Genomic DNA, 13,341 nt, shown 5'->3' on the forward strand with positions numbered 1-13,341 from the left:
TAGCCATTTCATCAACGTAAATGCTGCAGTTGTGATTATCATGCCTAGCAAGCCTTTCACAATAATCCAATCATACATTTCTGGAAATAGTAAAAACCAACCCTGGCTTCGCACTGAAGTAATTTTGAAGATGATTGTTGTTTAAAGGGGTCTAACATCTGGGTCGATGGCCCAAGAGTAATTCTGAATTTATGGTGAATGATTTCCTTGTAGATAACTCTAGTTGTTTTCCTACTGATTTATGTACCACACAGAGGTCAGTGTGCTGTTTTTCCTAGCACCCTCTAGCTGCCTGCCTGTTAATATGCAACTTTCTCCCCATGAGATATTTAATCTGTTCCTGCATTTTTATTGAAATGATAACTTCTAAAGTGTTCATGCAATTATTTTATTTTACAAAAAATTCCCTCAGTTGAATGTTGCCACAATGGTCAAAGCAAAACGAGGCAATGAAATTTATAATTTCAGCTTACAATGATAATTTTGTGGATTACATTATTCTTATAATGTAATTCAAGTACACACATTATAACATATAGCAATGATTTCTAAGCAATGAAATTGAATGTCGTAAAGCTAACAATGATGCAGTTAGCAATTCTAGAAAGTCTAAATTAAACCGTTTCCAAAAATTTACTACTATAAATCAAAGAATAGTCCCTCGAGTTTCTACCATTAATCCTATCACTTTGATGTTTTTCAATCAAAATTTACCTTTATTATAAGGTATGGCTGGTTCACAGATCAGCCTCTTTCCCCTATTAACATCTTCTGGCTGGTCTATGGAGATTTCTAATACTATAAAGAGTATTTTTATCTTTTCTTTCTTTAACTTCTTACACTAAAATCGGCACTGCTCAGACTGCTTTTGTCGCAAATTAAACCTTTAAATAAATGTTCTGTACAGTGGTGAAAAACTGCATCAAAATCCATTTGGTAGTTCTCAAAATCTGTCTGCATGAATGCAGACACCTACAGGGGTCTCCATGTTTTATGTATAGAGAATTTCACGGTGAGACATTCTGAGCATTAGAGGTGATGGGAGGGGGGGGGGGGGGGAATATTATATTTTTATTCCATTTTAGCCACCTGAAACTAGGAATTATTTTTTAAAATGTGCAAACCCTGTTGTCCTTTCAGCTAATTATTTTCTTTAATTTCTTCAATTATTAAGAAAAATACTTAGCGGAAGCACAAAAAATGTTGTTCACCACGGCTAACCGAATTGTACAGCACCACAGCAAGTAGTGGAGACTCGCGGAGCAATGTGTAGCATGTTCTGCGACAAAGGGTAACAGGGGTATAGTTTTGTCAAAGTCGCTTGCTGAGCGCATTCATCAGTCTGGCAGTCTCACTCAGTCAATGTGTCTGTGTAGTTCTACCTAGTGTCTGTAATTTTGTTACTATGTAGTCAAATACCAAATGACTTTTAAATTGTATAATCACGCCATGCTTCTGTTTAATTGTAATACATGCATAATTATTGTTCCTTTGGTAAAAGTTTTATAGTATAGTACTATTATTTCCACACACAATTTGGTAGACTGACAATCTTCTTCTCTATCAAAATTCACTCAGACAGCATCAGAAACTTACCATTTTATGGCTATTTCTTTCAATTTTGATGTCTACCTACCCCACCACCCCCATCCCCACTATATCCCCTAGGAGAGTTGAAAGAAGTTATGATTACTCATGTAAAATCAATTTTTATATGTAATGATTGGTTTTATGTGTTAGCCATACAGAACGAGCTGCAGATGTGAGACTTTGTCAGAGGGTAGACATTATAAATAATACAATCTAGATGAAAACTTTACAATTACAGTTTCCCAAGTTTGTCACTTTCGCTAGTTTGCTGTAGTGGGGACGATATCATATGGTCCAGTGCTGAAAATTAAAACCTAAAATTCCACATGTAGCGCAAAAGACTGCGCTTCAGTCTAGTTATTACGGCCTATGTCATGCAGTGTGACATCACCCCGTGAGCGTGAAAACTTATTTGTACACAGTTGACTGCTTAACATTTACCCTCAATCGCATCATAAAACTGCAGCTCCCGAAAGTTCACCGGACCTCCTTCATCGTGACTTCCGTGAGTTGCTTGAAGATGAAAAATAATTTTTAACACGCTCAACGACATTACGCTTAAGAAATCATCACAAACATTTTCATAAACATTTCAGAAAAAGTAAACTGACAAATACAATGTGGGAATTACAAAGGAGAGCTATGAGGAAGGCTGCGAGTGTACGCAAAGTGTAGCACCCAAAATGGATGCTGACATCTTTTTTACATGTACCTCAATATGTTTTCCAAATTTCATCGCGATTGGGGACTTAAACCATTGCCAATGGTCCCTCGTTAGTGAAGATGAATCAAGGAGCAGAGTTACAATCAGCAGTATTCTGTAAGAAACTACTGTATCTTTACACTGGTTTGTTTCCAGACCGACTTCGCTGTAAAGGAGTGAAAGCTCTGTGGACACAGGATATCTTATTTGTAAGTTAGAAGCAACAGACATGAAAATTGTGAGAATGACTGTAGGTACAAACAGGTACGAACAACCTTGATTGATGAAGGTGTATGTATGAACTGGCTTTGGTAGTGTGATATTATTATTTCATGGCAGAGTGCTGATAAAATATAAACAGTACAAATTAATATACATAAACCATAAATTACACATTACAATGCACAAAATAAACCTGACTCCTTGGCTAAATGGTCAGCATTGAAACCTTCGGTTCAGAGGGTCCCGGGTTCGATTTCCAGCCAGGTAGGGGATTTTAATAGTGTCTGATTAATTTTGCCTCGGGGACTGTGTATTTGTGTTTGTTCCAACACTTTTTTATTCATATTCATACAACACACTACATTATTAATCACCACAGAAACACGAAATAGTGATTACATCTCTCCATACAGGGTTGGCATCACGAAGGGCATCCGGCAGCAAAACACGACCAAATTCACATATGTGTGTGTGTGAATTTGCACCGGCGACCTCACAAGTGTGGGAAAAGCGATAGAAGAAGAAGTGCACAAGTACATGGCTCACAAAGGTTCATAAATCATTTGTTCGGTCACACTGAGTCCAACCAATAATCAGTGACAGCAATTACCTCTTTGATTGCTTGAACAAGTTCTTGAAGTGTACATTGATCAGGGCATAGCTGAAAATTATACATGTGGGGGGTAGTTTGTTTTTCTCCACAATTACAAAGTTCTCTCTGATTTCCTAAATACCCCCACTTTTTAAGGCTGTCCCTAGATCTTCCAGTACCACTCCTCAAACGATGAAGTAACCTCCAAGTAACCCAGCTGAGCTGATGTCCATGGGGTGGAGATTCACGATACCATCCATGGCGGTGGGGTAATGTGATATAAATAGAGGAAGATGGGTTACCTATGAGAATAATGGACTTGACCACAGAGGTAAGTAAAGTAGGAGGAGACCAAGACGATGAAGGTTAGACCCAGTTTTTAATGATTTGGTGAAAAGAGGTGTGGAACTAAATGAAGCCACAGAGCTAATCGGTAACAGAGGATTGTGGAGGTGTTTAGTTAATTTACACAGGCTTGCAGGTTGAATGCTGAAAGGCATTCCTATCTATTACAAAGAAGTAGAGTATGTGTGTATGTTTAATTATAATGGCATAAAACTTCTCATGTGATTAGGAGTACCCAGTGATAACAGAGACTAGAAACAACAATTAAAAAAATATGTTTAGGTGAATTAAATAAAAGTGTGCCAGATTTTAATGATGTTGAGTATATATGTTAAATATGTCCAAAAGCATATAAACAATAGGACACATTAATAATAACAACAGAAACTATTCTGTTACCTTAATGCTAGAGTGTACTGTAGTTACTGCTGTAAAGATAGGGCAACAAGGGCCCATACTTAAAATGAATAATGTTACAGTTTTATACATAACCAAGTGGTACGTAGTTCTGAAATAAATGTAGGTTCTTTCAAGTACTGGCGAAATAACATTGTACAGTATAACATAATATTTTTCTGATTTAAATGTAATTCTCATTTATGCATGATGTATACTCTGTTATTAGATTGATCTGTATACTTTTTTTTTAGATATTGGCAGAATGTTTTTGTATGTTTAAGATTCAAAACTTAATTACTGTGCACCAAATACCATTCACTGTCAATACATTACATGAATTATCTCCAGATAAAATCTATCTAAAAAAAAAAAATACAGTAGTTCACAAATTATTCAGGAAATAAACAAATTTATATAATCTGCCAACATAGATTGGATGAACTACAACAAAACCTCAGCAATTTGTTAATTAATAACTAACTGAACCTGCAAGATTAAAATCATGATTTTTTGGCATCAAGCAAAAAAGTTGAAACAGAACTTAATGAGTGAATTCTTATTCTTGGATTGAACTATCACAGCATGGCTGGTATTCCTCCTCAAGAAAGTTTTACTTTGTAAGAAAACAGAAATATATTCTTTAATATATATTACAATCTGATAAGTATGTGCAAGTGTTTGTAGAATGAAAATGATGTGAGATAGGAAACAGTTTCTGTTGTGCAGGGCTTTGACTAATGACTAGCAGAGATTTGCTGCTATACATAACATAATACTACATGGTAGCATTTCTATGAAATTATTTCAAAAAGAACATAATATATACACAAATGGGAAATCAAAATTACACCACACATATGAGTACACAAATGCACCAAGCTTTATTACAAAGTGCTTGAACCTTCATATGCAAAGTCTGTCATACAAACCAAACTTACCAAAGATACACTTTCAAGAAACGCATCCCACTCTGAAGTTGGGAAAGTACAATGTTGTTGATATCGTGCAAAGCACCACACAATGTCAAGTTTGCTTGCACAATATTAGCTGCTAATGGAAAACCTTGTCCATAGGAGAATGATGGTGCAAGAAACATCTGGCGCTGAACAAGAAAAGGATCTATCAGAGATAGAAGTTACATTTGCATTGCATGGAGATGCAATCTGTGTTGTGCATCTGATCATCCTGATTGGTTTACCGTGCCAAAGGAAATCGCTTTTAATTTAAACGGACGGAACTTTTGCAATTATCGCATTGGCTCGTTCTCCATTTGCAGCTCCTGGTGCAAGTTAAAAGTCCATTTTGATCTCTTTATGAACTCTGGTGATGAGCACTTTTTGAAATGAAACTCCTATTGATAATCTTCATCTTCAGAGACAGATCGCCAATAAGTTAACTCTCCAGAGTTCTCCTGTCAGCAAGGTTTCCCATCAACAGTTAATACTGCATGTGAGAACTACATGTGTGGAGCTTTCAATGACATTAATACCATTGTGCTTTCCCAGTCTCAAAGTGAGACAAGTTTCTCATCAGAAATGAGATTCTTCAGTTTTATTTTGTACATATCAATGACAGACCAAATAATGTACACATACCGTTTGACAGATTTTGACTAGCAACATAGATTTAATACTTTTACAGAGTATAAACCTAACTTATAAACAAATAATATTCGATAGATAGCAGCATATGGAAAATCCAAGTACTGTTCATTAGAAGAGCAGATATTACAATATAATTATTAAAGTAATGTAGTCATGGTCCACCTTTCAATACTATAATATGCAATATTCTAAATTACATTAATTAGGGACTAATTTCAGCTGGGGCTGACCGTCTTCAGACTTATATATATATATATATATATATATTTGTTCCATTTGTTTTATCTCAATTGTGTGCATGTACATTACATTAAGGCTGAAGATGGCCAGGCCCGGCCAAAAGTAGTCCCTAATTAATGTAATTTAGAATATTGCATATTATAGTATTGAAAGATGGACCATTATGACATTAATTTAATAATTATATTGGAATTACAATTCAATACGGATCAGAACCATGAAGTTTATATCCTATGAGAGCAGACATTATGAACTGAACATTACACGTGCCTGCAATTTTTAAAAAATTGCCCACATTTATGGATTTTTGGGTGCAGATGTCAAAAATGACATTTATAAAAGACACATTCTGCTCCATTCTTTTCAGAAAATGTTAATGTACTTATAGCATTAATATACTAGTGATTTTGCAACACCATTAACTTAGTGTTCTAATGTTGAATTTTTGTATTAACCTGTTATAGTGAGCATCAGACATCATCTAGAAGGCTGTGACTATGATCATACTGGTATAAAATAGGTTTCATCAACATGAGAAAAAAGGCAGTGCAGGGCATTTGAATAAATGGGAATAGTTAATTATAAAAATGTAAAAGTCTTTGTAAAACATACTTTTAATATTTGCCACAGGGCTTGTTTTATTTAATCATTTCCCCCCCCTATTAAATTCCCATTACTAGAAGTGTCTATGCATGTTATAGGAAAACTGTATGTAATAGAAAAAAACTGAGTTCATTTTTTTAATACTGTAGTCCAGAAAACAATAAATTTTAGCATTAATTGTGAAAAAAGTTTTTAAGATCCTTAATTTCGCAGGCCTGCAATTTATGTTACAGTGTATTGATGTTTGAATCTTGTGACCAGAATCACATGCCCCATTTCAATTTTACTGCACGGTACTGCTCAAACTGAAATCAACCTTAAGCAAATTTTGCATCAGAGAAGTTATTAAAAAAATCTCACCTCAACCAGGGAAGCCAAAACAATTAACCATCAATTGTGTCAATGTGTGGTGAATTCAAATCTGCAAGTTTGTTAGTAACCATGGCCACAGACTTTCAATTGGTATCTGGAACTGATGCAAATTTTCATAACATTCATGGAGAGGTGTTTTCACTTGGATTTCATGGGCAAGTTCTCCAGCTCCATGGCTAAATTGTTAGTATGCTGGCCTTAGGTCCCGGAGGTCCTGGGTTCGATTTGCAGCTGGGCTGGGGATTTTAACTTTCATTGGTTAACTAAACACAATTCATAACTGCAGATCAAGTTCAGCAATCCACTCTTCTTCATCTGTTGCATTTCTGATGACAGCTTGTTGAAGGCTATCAGTGACCATACACTGAGTGTGGCTCCACAGCCCATTTATAAAGACAATTGGTACATCTGCCATGCAGTTCAAGTTGTTCTACTGGTATCTGCTATACTTGGAGAAAATTAAAGTAGCTGAATAAAACATTTAAAATGTTATATTGTAATAAATAGTAGAAATGGTGAATCACTAACAAGCAATATTCATCAATTGAAGAATGATTGAAGTATCCACTGACACTAGCAAGATACTTTGCAACTCATATTTTATGAAGAAAATTAAACTTGACTCACAAATCAAAAATATGGAGAGAGGATTTGGAATGGGGAATACAATATTAACTTCCTAATTGTAAATTGTAATGTTATCCAACATTACAGTTTCTTGACCCCTTGTGGGTGGGGGTGGTAGAATACATCCATCGTATCTCCTGCCTGTTGCAAGAGGCAACTAAAAGGGACACCAAGGGATCTTAACTTGGGAGCTTGGGCTGGTGACCACAGGGCCCTTAGCTGAGTCCTGGGATTGCTTCCACCTACTAGTGCTAGGCTTCTCACTTTTATCTATCCTATCCAACCTCCCGTGGTCAACTCTTGTTCTTTTCCAAACCCAATGGTATTAGAGCATTCGAGGCCTAAGGAGTCTTACATTTTCATGCCCTTCATGGCCCTTATCTATGTTTAGCCGATACCTTCATTTTTTGAAGTGTCGGATCCCTTCCATTTTTTCCCTCTGATTAGTGTTAATCCAATATTTACAGTGTGTCAAATGATGGAAAGGTACTGGGAATATGGAAAGGACATGGTAGTAATGTTTCTAGATATTGAAAAGGCATATGACAGTGTCCCAAGGAATTTGGTATGGAAAACATTGACAGAGGCACAGATTGGGAATGAAACAATGCAGATGGTAATAGCAGTGTATCAACATTGCGAAAGCTGTTTTAGAACCAAAGTGGGTCACACTGAATGGTTCAGAGTTGAGACAGGCTTAAGGCAGAAGTGTATTGTCTCCCTTACTCTTCATTATCATCATGGATAGAATTATACATAATATCAAGGAGAAGATGATGGCCGAGCAAGTAAAGTCTATGCTCTTTGCTGATATTGTAGTTTGGGGAGATAATGAAGAGGAAGTACAGACACAAGTTGATTTATGGAATGAGGAGATAAGAAATTTTGGAATGAAGATTAGTACTGCGAAAAGTAAGACTTTGATCATGACAAGAGGTAACAGAAAATCCAGGGGATTGATAAAAATAGGAAATGAACCTCTTGAAGTAGGGAAAATTTTTAAATATTTGGGCAGCGTGATATCACAAGATGGAAATTTGCATGGAGAAATTGATTTAATACAGCAGTCTGCAAGTTTCTACCAGTGTGTGAGAGACATTGTATGGAACAAAGATGTGCCAATGAAGTGCAAGAAGGTTTTATACTCATCCTATTATAAACCTATACTGACCTATGCTTTAGCAGGCAGCCTGGACGTTAACTAAGCAGAACCAAAGTAAGATACAAGCAGCTGAAATAAGGTTCTCGAGGAACATACAGGGAAAGACAAGACGAGATAGAATATGAAATAAGGAAATAAGTAGAAGCGTGGGAGTGTGTAAACTTCAAGAAGAGATTGATATAGCAAAGCTAAAATGGTTTGGACACACGATAAAAATGCCAGGAGAGAGAATACCAAAGAGAACATTCATGGATACAGAGACTGGAAAGAGGCCTAGGGGACGTCCTAGAATGAGATGGAGGAGCTCTGTTGTGGACTGTATTGCAAATAGAGGAGTCGATAGCAATGAAGAACTAGAAGAGGAATGGTGGAAAGATCGAGTACAGTGGAGGGCTTTGGTACACTATCCTACCCAGAGAGAATCTGGAAAAGGGAATGGATGCCCACTAAAACAATCACCACCACCACTACCGTTCCTTGTTATGTCAAGTACTTATGTTTTCCAAGTACTCAACTGTAGAGATAAATAATTCAACATCAGATGTAAAGGAAGCAGAAGGAAAATAGTGCAACAGGCTTGCAGAACAGAGGTTCTCAAGACATACATAGAGAGATAAAGGTTCTGGGTTGTATGTACTGCTGTCCCATTGCCTTTCTTGGTTCTAAATTTCTAAACTCACATCTGTATTGTTTTAAGGGTCCTTTTCTCCCCCATTGTGGATTAGTGGTATAGTGTCAGCCTCCAGCAAGTTCAAACCTGGCACAGGTCTTTAGATTTTTGAAGGACAGAGACAAGTCCATTCGGCATGTAAAAGATACATTTGGTATTCACGAATCAAAATTAACTAAAACTCAGCTATAGATCACTCAACAGAGAACCATTTCTGCCATCTGGCAGAGTACAAATGAAACGAAGTGATATGCAGGCAACCCAAATAGCCACAATCAAAATATGTAATATTATATGTATTATTATTATTATTATTATTACTATTATTATTATTACTATTATTATTATTACAGCCAAAATCTGTTATAACGACCCCGAAGGGATCGCCAACCAACAGTCGTTATAGGCGATACTTGCACAAACCAGGGTTTTTCCCTGCTAAAAATGTCATCTGTAAGTTTTAGGCTGCATACTTATGCAGTTAATGAACAGAATTAAGTTAAACTAAAAAAAAAAAAAAAAAACCATGCCACTAACTGAAATTGGTATTGTATTTACAGTCCAGTATTAGTGAAGTGGGACTGCGAGCAATTTCATTGGCTTTTGCTTGAAGAGTAAGTCCACTGAACAACAAATTATTTCTTCTTTGCTGCTTAAAATAATCTAACTAATGATTCTTCAATATCTTTGTGGTCATACAATCTACTCCACTTGATTCTTAAAGAATTTCCTTCCAACAGAGACTGTATTTTCTCTCTGTCCTTCCAAATTGTAGAAATCGTTCAGTGTGATACATCCAATCCCTTCCCAATACCGACATTAGTTTCCTCATTCTCTAATCACCACATTATGCAAGACTTTTCAATATATATATTTGCTTTATGTCGCATCGACACAGATAGGTCTTACGGTAACGATGGGACAGGAAAGGACTAGGAATGGCAAGGAAGTGGCCGTGGCCTTAATTAAGGTACAGCCCTAGCATTTGCCTGGTGTGAAAATGGGGAAGCACGGTTTCTTCAATATTAAACACTTTCCTTTTCTTTTGCGACATCTTCACAGTGATGCTTGCTTTGACTATTTAGCAGACAGACTGATTTGAAATATACAATAATAAGCATTACATTGTCGTCTGCAATCCCCAAATAAGTAACCAACAAAAATGAATACTGGACATTATAGCTGATACATTTATCAAAAAATGTCATCAAAATACGTTTTATAAGATACGTCATAATAAGCGACATCGTTCTGAGTTTATAAATACAGTGTTTATATAGGATTTAGAAGGTACCGTTAGATTTCGCCGTTATATCAAATACGTCGTTAAAAGTGATATCACAATAAACGGTTTCAACTGTATTTCCGTTGTGCCAGAGTTGGATGCTTGGTCTGTTCATGGATTTTAATTCTGGACTACAGGCTGGAACAGAATTAACCCAGTCCAGTTAGACCAACTGAGGAGCTGTCCAATACAAGAGGCGGTGGACCCAGAAGCCAAGCAATAAGTTGACCATGTGACAGTTCAGTATCTGCAGGACTTAACGCGCGACAGGTTTATATCTCTATAGTTGTGATGTTTTACTACAGATGTCTGGCTCCATGGCTAAATGGTTAGCGTGCTGGCCTTTGGACACAGGGGTCCTGGGTTCAATTCATGGCAGAGTCAGGAATGTTAACCATCATTGGTTAATTTTGCTGGCACAGTGGCTGGGTGTATGTGAAGTCTCCATCACTTCATCCTCATCACGACGCACAGGTCACTTACAGGCGTCAAATCAAAAGACCTGCACCTGGTGAGCCAAATATGTCTTTGGACACTCCCAGCACTAGAAGCCATATGCCATTTCATTTCATTTACTACATATTCAAATTTACATAGGGCCATATAAAGTTAGCAGAGGTGCAATAAGCTATGTCCAGTCCATGCTGTCACTTTCCTCCAGATTAAATTTATTAATTAATATTTTTACTATTATCATCATCAAATATTGAGCTGCAGATGCTTGTCAGAGAGCCCTGATGCAGGTAGAATATCTTACCTTCACGTATTACGTTTAACCAAAACTGGTCAGCTCTCTACATTAGATCCCTGTAAATTGGGTTCCCAAAGACTGAAGTAGTAGTATTTCATTTCCTACCTTTATAAGACTTTCCCTTTCTAATGAAGCACATCTGTCTTTTGAGGTACAGGGCCTGTCGACGTTGTCAGAACAAGATCAAAACTCTTCCTCATGTCTTAGGTCACTGCACGCACAATGAAACTCTAATTGATGTCAGACATCACATTATTCCATCCTGGCCAAAAACTTGAGAAAGCAGTATGGTTGCCCGTGAAGAAGTTCATGGCATCTCCACTACTAGTAACACTCATCAAATAGACATCACATCACATCACTGCCTTCAAAAAAAGTTCAAGACTGATGCAACCAATCCAGCCAGTAGAAGTTAATAAAGAGAAAACAAAAATATACAATCTGTGCATTCCCTACTATCTTAATAAATATCACCTCAACGATCTTGAAATTGTGGGATTTATGCTTGGAACCAGGGGCATGCATCTTTCCTTCTCGACTACTGCAACAGACTCAGAATGTGCAAAAAAGTCATCCATACCATTTACCATAGTCCTCACAGCAATTAAGAAATCCAACAGGATATCAGATATATGGTAACACAATGTGCAGCAAATCATAAATCTTTCTCTTTGATATTTATAGTTCATTTACTATGTTCATAACTGCTATAGGGTATTAATTTGTAAGCTTGTAGTAAACTGGATTCTTGTGCTCAGATGTAATTGCCGGCAGATTAATAAAAAACTGAAGACAATGCTGTAGCAGGCTCAACTATCCATCTGGTTACTTAATGCAAGAAAACAACACGAGTATCAAGAAACAAAACATCCATAGAACTTTACTAGAGCTCTACAAGAAATCTGCATTACTACAAACTTGTAAGGAACTGGATATTTAGGAAACTGATAACATATGAATACAGTAATTCATGAGATATTTCGAACAGTCTACATTTCTACAAAATAAATATTTTCACAAACACAGAAAAATTAACTGCAATTTCCTAGTAACAGAATGAATACAGTGTATCTGTTTGTAAGATCATGAGCAGTATGTTCTATAAGAAATAAATATCTAAAATAAAAACTTAGAGGCTCCATAAATGCATACTACCCTTGATCTTAGAAACAACAATCATCTGGGAAGTTTTGGGATAAACTGTAATCAGTTCAGCATTTTCAAATATGTAGAGTAAGGAAATGTTTCCTTTTTCTGGGACTCACGCCCAGGTATCTTAAAATAAGCATAATTTTTGGGTACCATTCTCTTTTAAAAGGTTACAAGCATTCGAAGGAGGACTAATCTCATTTTGCTTCTCAAAATATTATTAACCCCAACCCCTCCCCCACCATCATCATCTTTAGACAAGGGGTCCTCAAACTCTTTTGCATCATGGAGCTCTGATCACTTTTTTAATTATAATTGCTTCCCAATGTTATGGGTTGTCATTTTAAATTGTAAAAATAATACTTCAAAATTAATTATGTTTAATGAGGATAATACAGGTGATTTCTCACAACATGAAGAGGCTTTTTAGATGCAGCAGTACTACTTCTTGTCTTGAATTTTTTTTTTGAGACCGAAATGGACACAAAATTTGCTAAAGAATTTGGTAATATTGTCTCTACATCCCACATTGATGATAATATTTAAGGAATTGTAATACCTACATTAATTTCCATGTCGCCAAAACAAACTTAATGTACATTGTGTGCATTTCCTCTTACAAATGATATTCAATCCAAGCTGCCCAACATTGCAGAAAGTATTTCATGGAACCCCAGAACAAGTTCTATGGAAGACAGTTTGAGAACCACTGACCTAAGACACACATTTTTACTTCCCGATACTCAAGGCAAGCGTAAAGAATAAAGAGAATTTACCCAAAATTTTAGGAGAAGTAAGTTAGTTGCACCTGATACAAATAATCTGCAATGTGAACACTACACTATATAAATTAATTTTAATGTTCAAGAGCACCTGGTATTATGTCTCAGCATGAGGAATCATTTTCTCCTCTCAAGTATTCAGATGTAAATATGTTATTGCTACAACATTTTTGGAATATTACACAATGTACAGGTGTTTCAGACACTTTAGCCTTTGCAGGGAGCAGTTTCAAAGCAAATTTACC

The sequence above is a fragment of the Anabrus simplex genome, chromosome 6, assembly GCF_040414725.1.
Source record: "Anabrus simplex isolate iqAnaSimp1 chromosome 6, ASM4041472v1, whole genome shotgun sequence".
In the NCBI taxonomy this organism is placed as follows: Eukaryota; Metazoa; Arthropoda; class Insecta; order Orthoptera; family Tettigoniidae; genus Anabrus; species Anabrus simplex.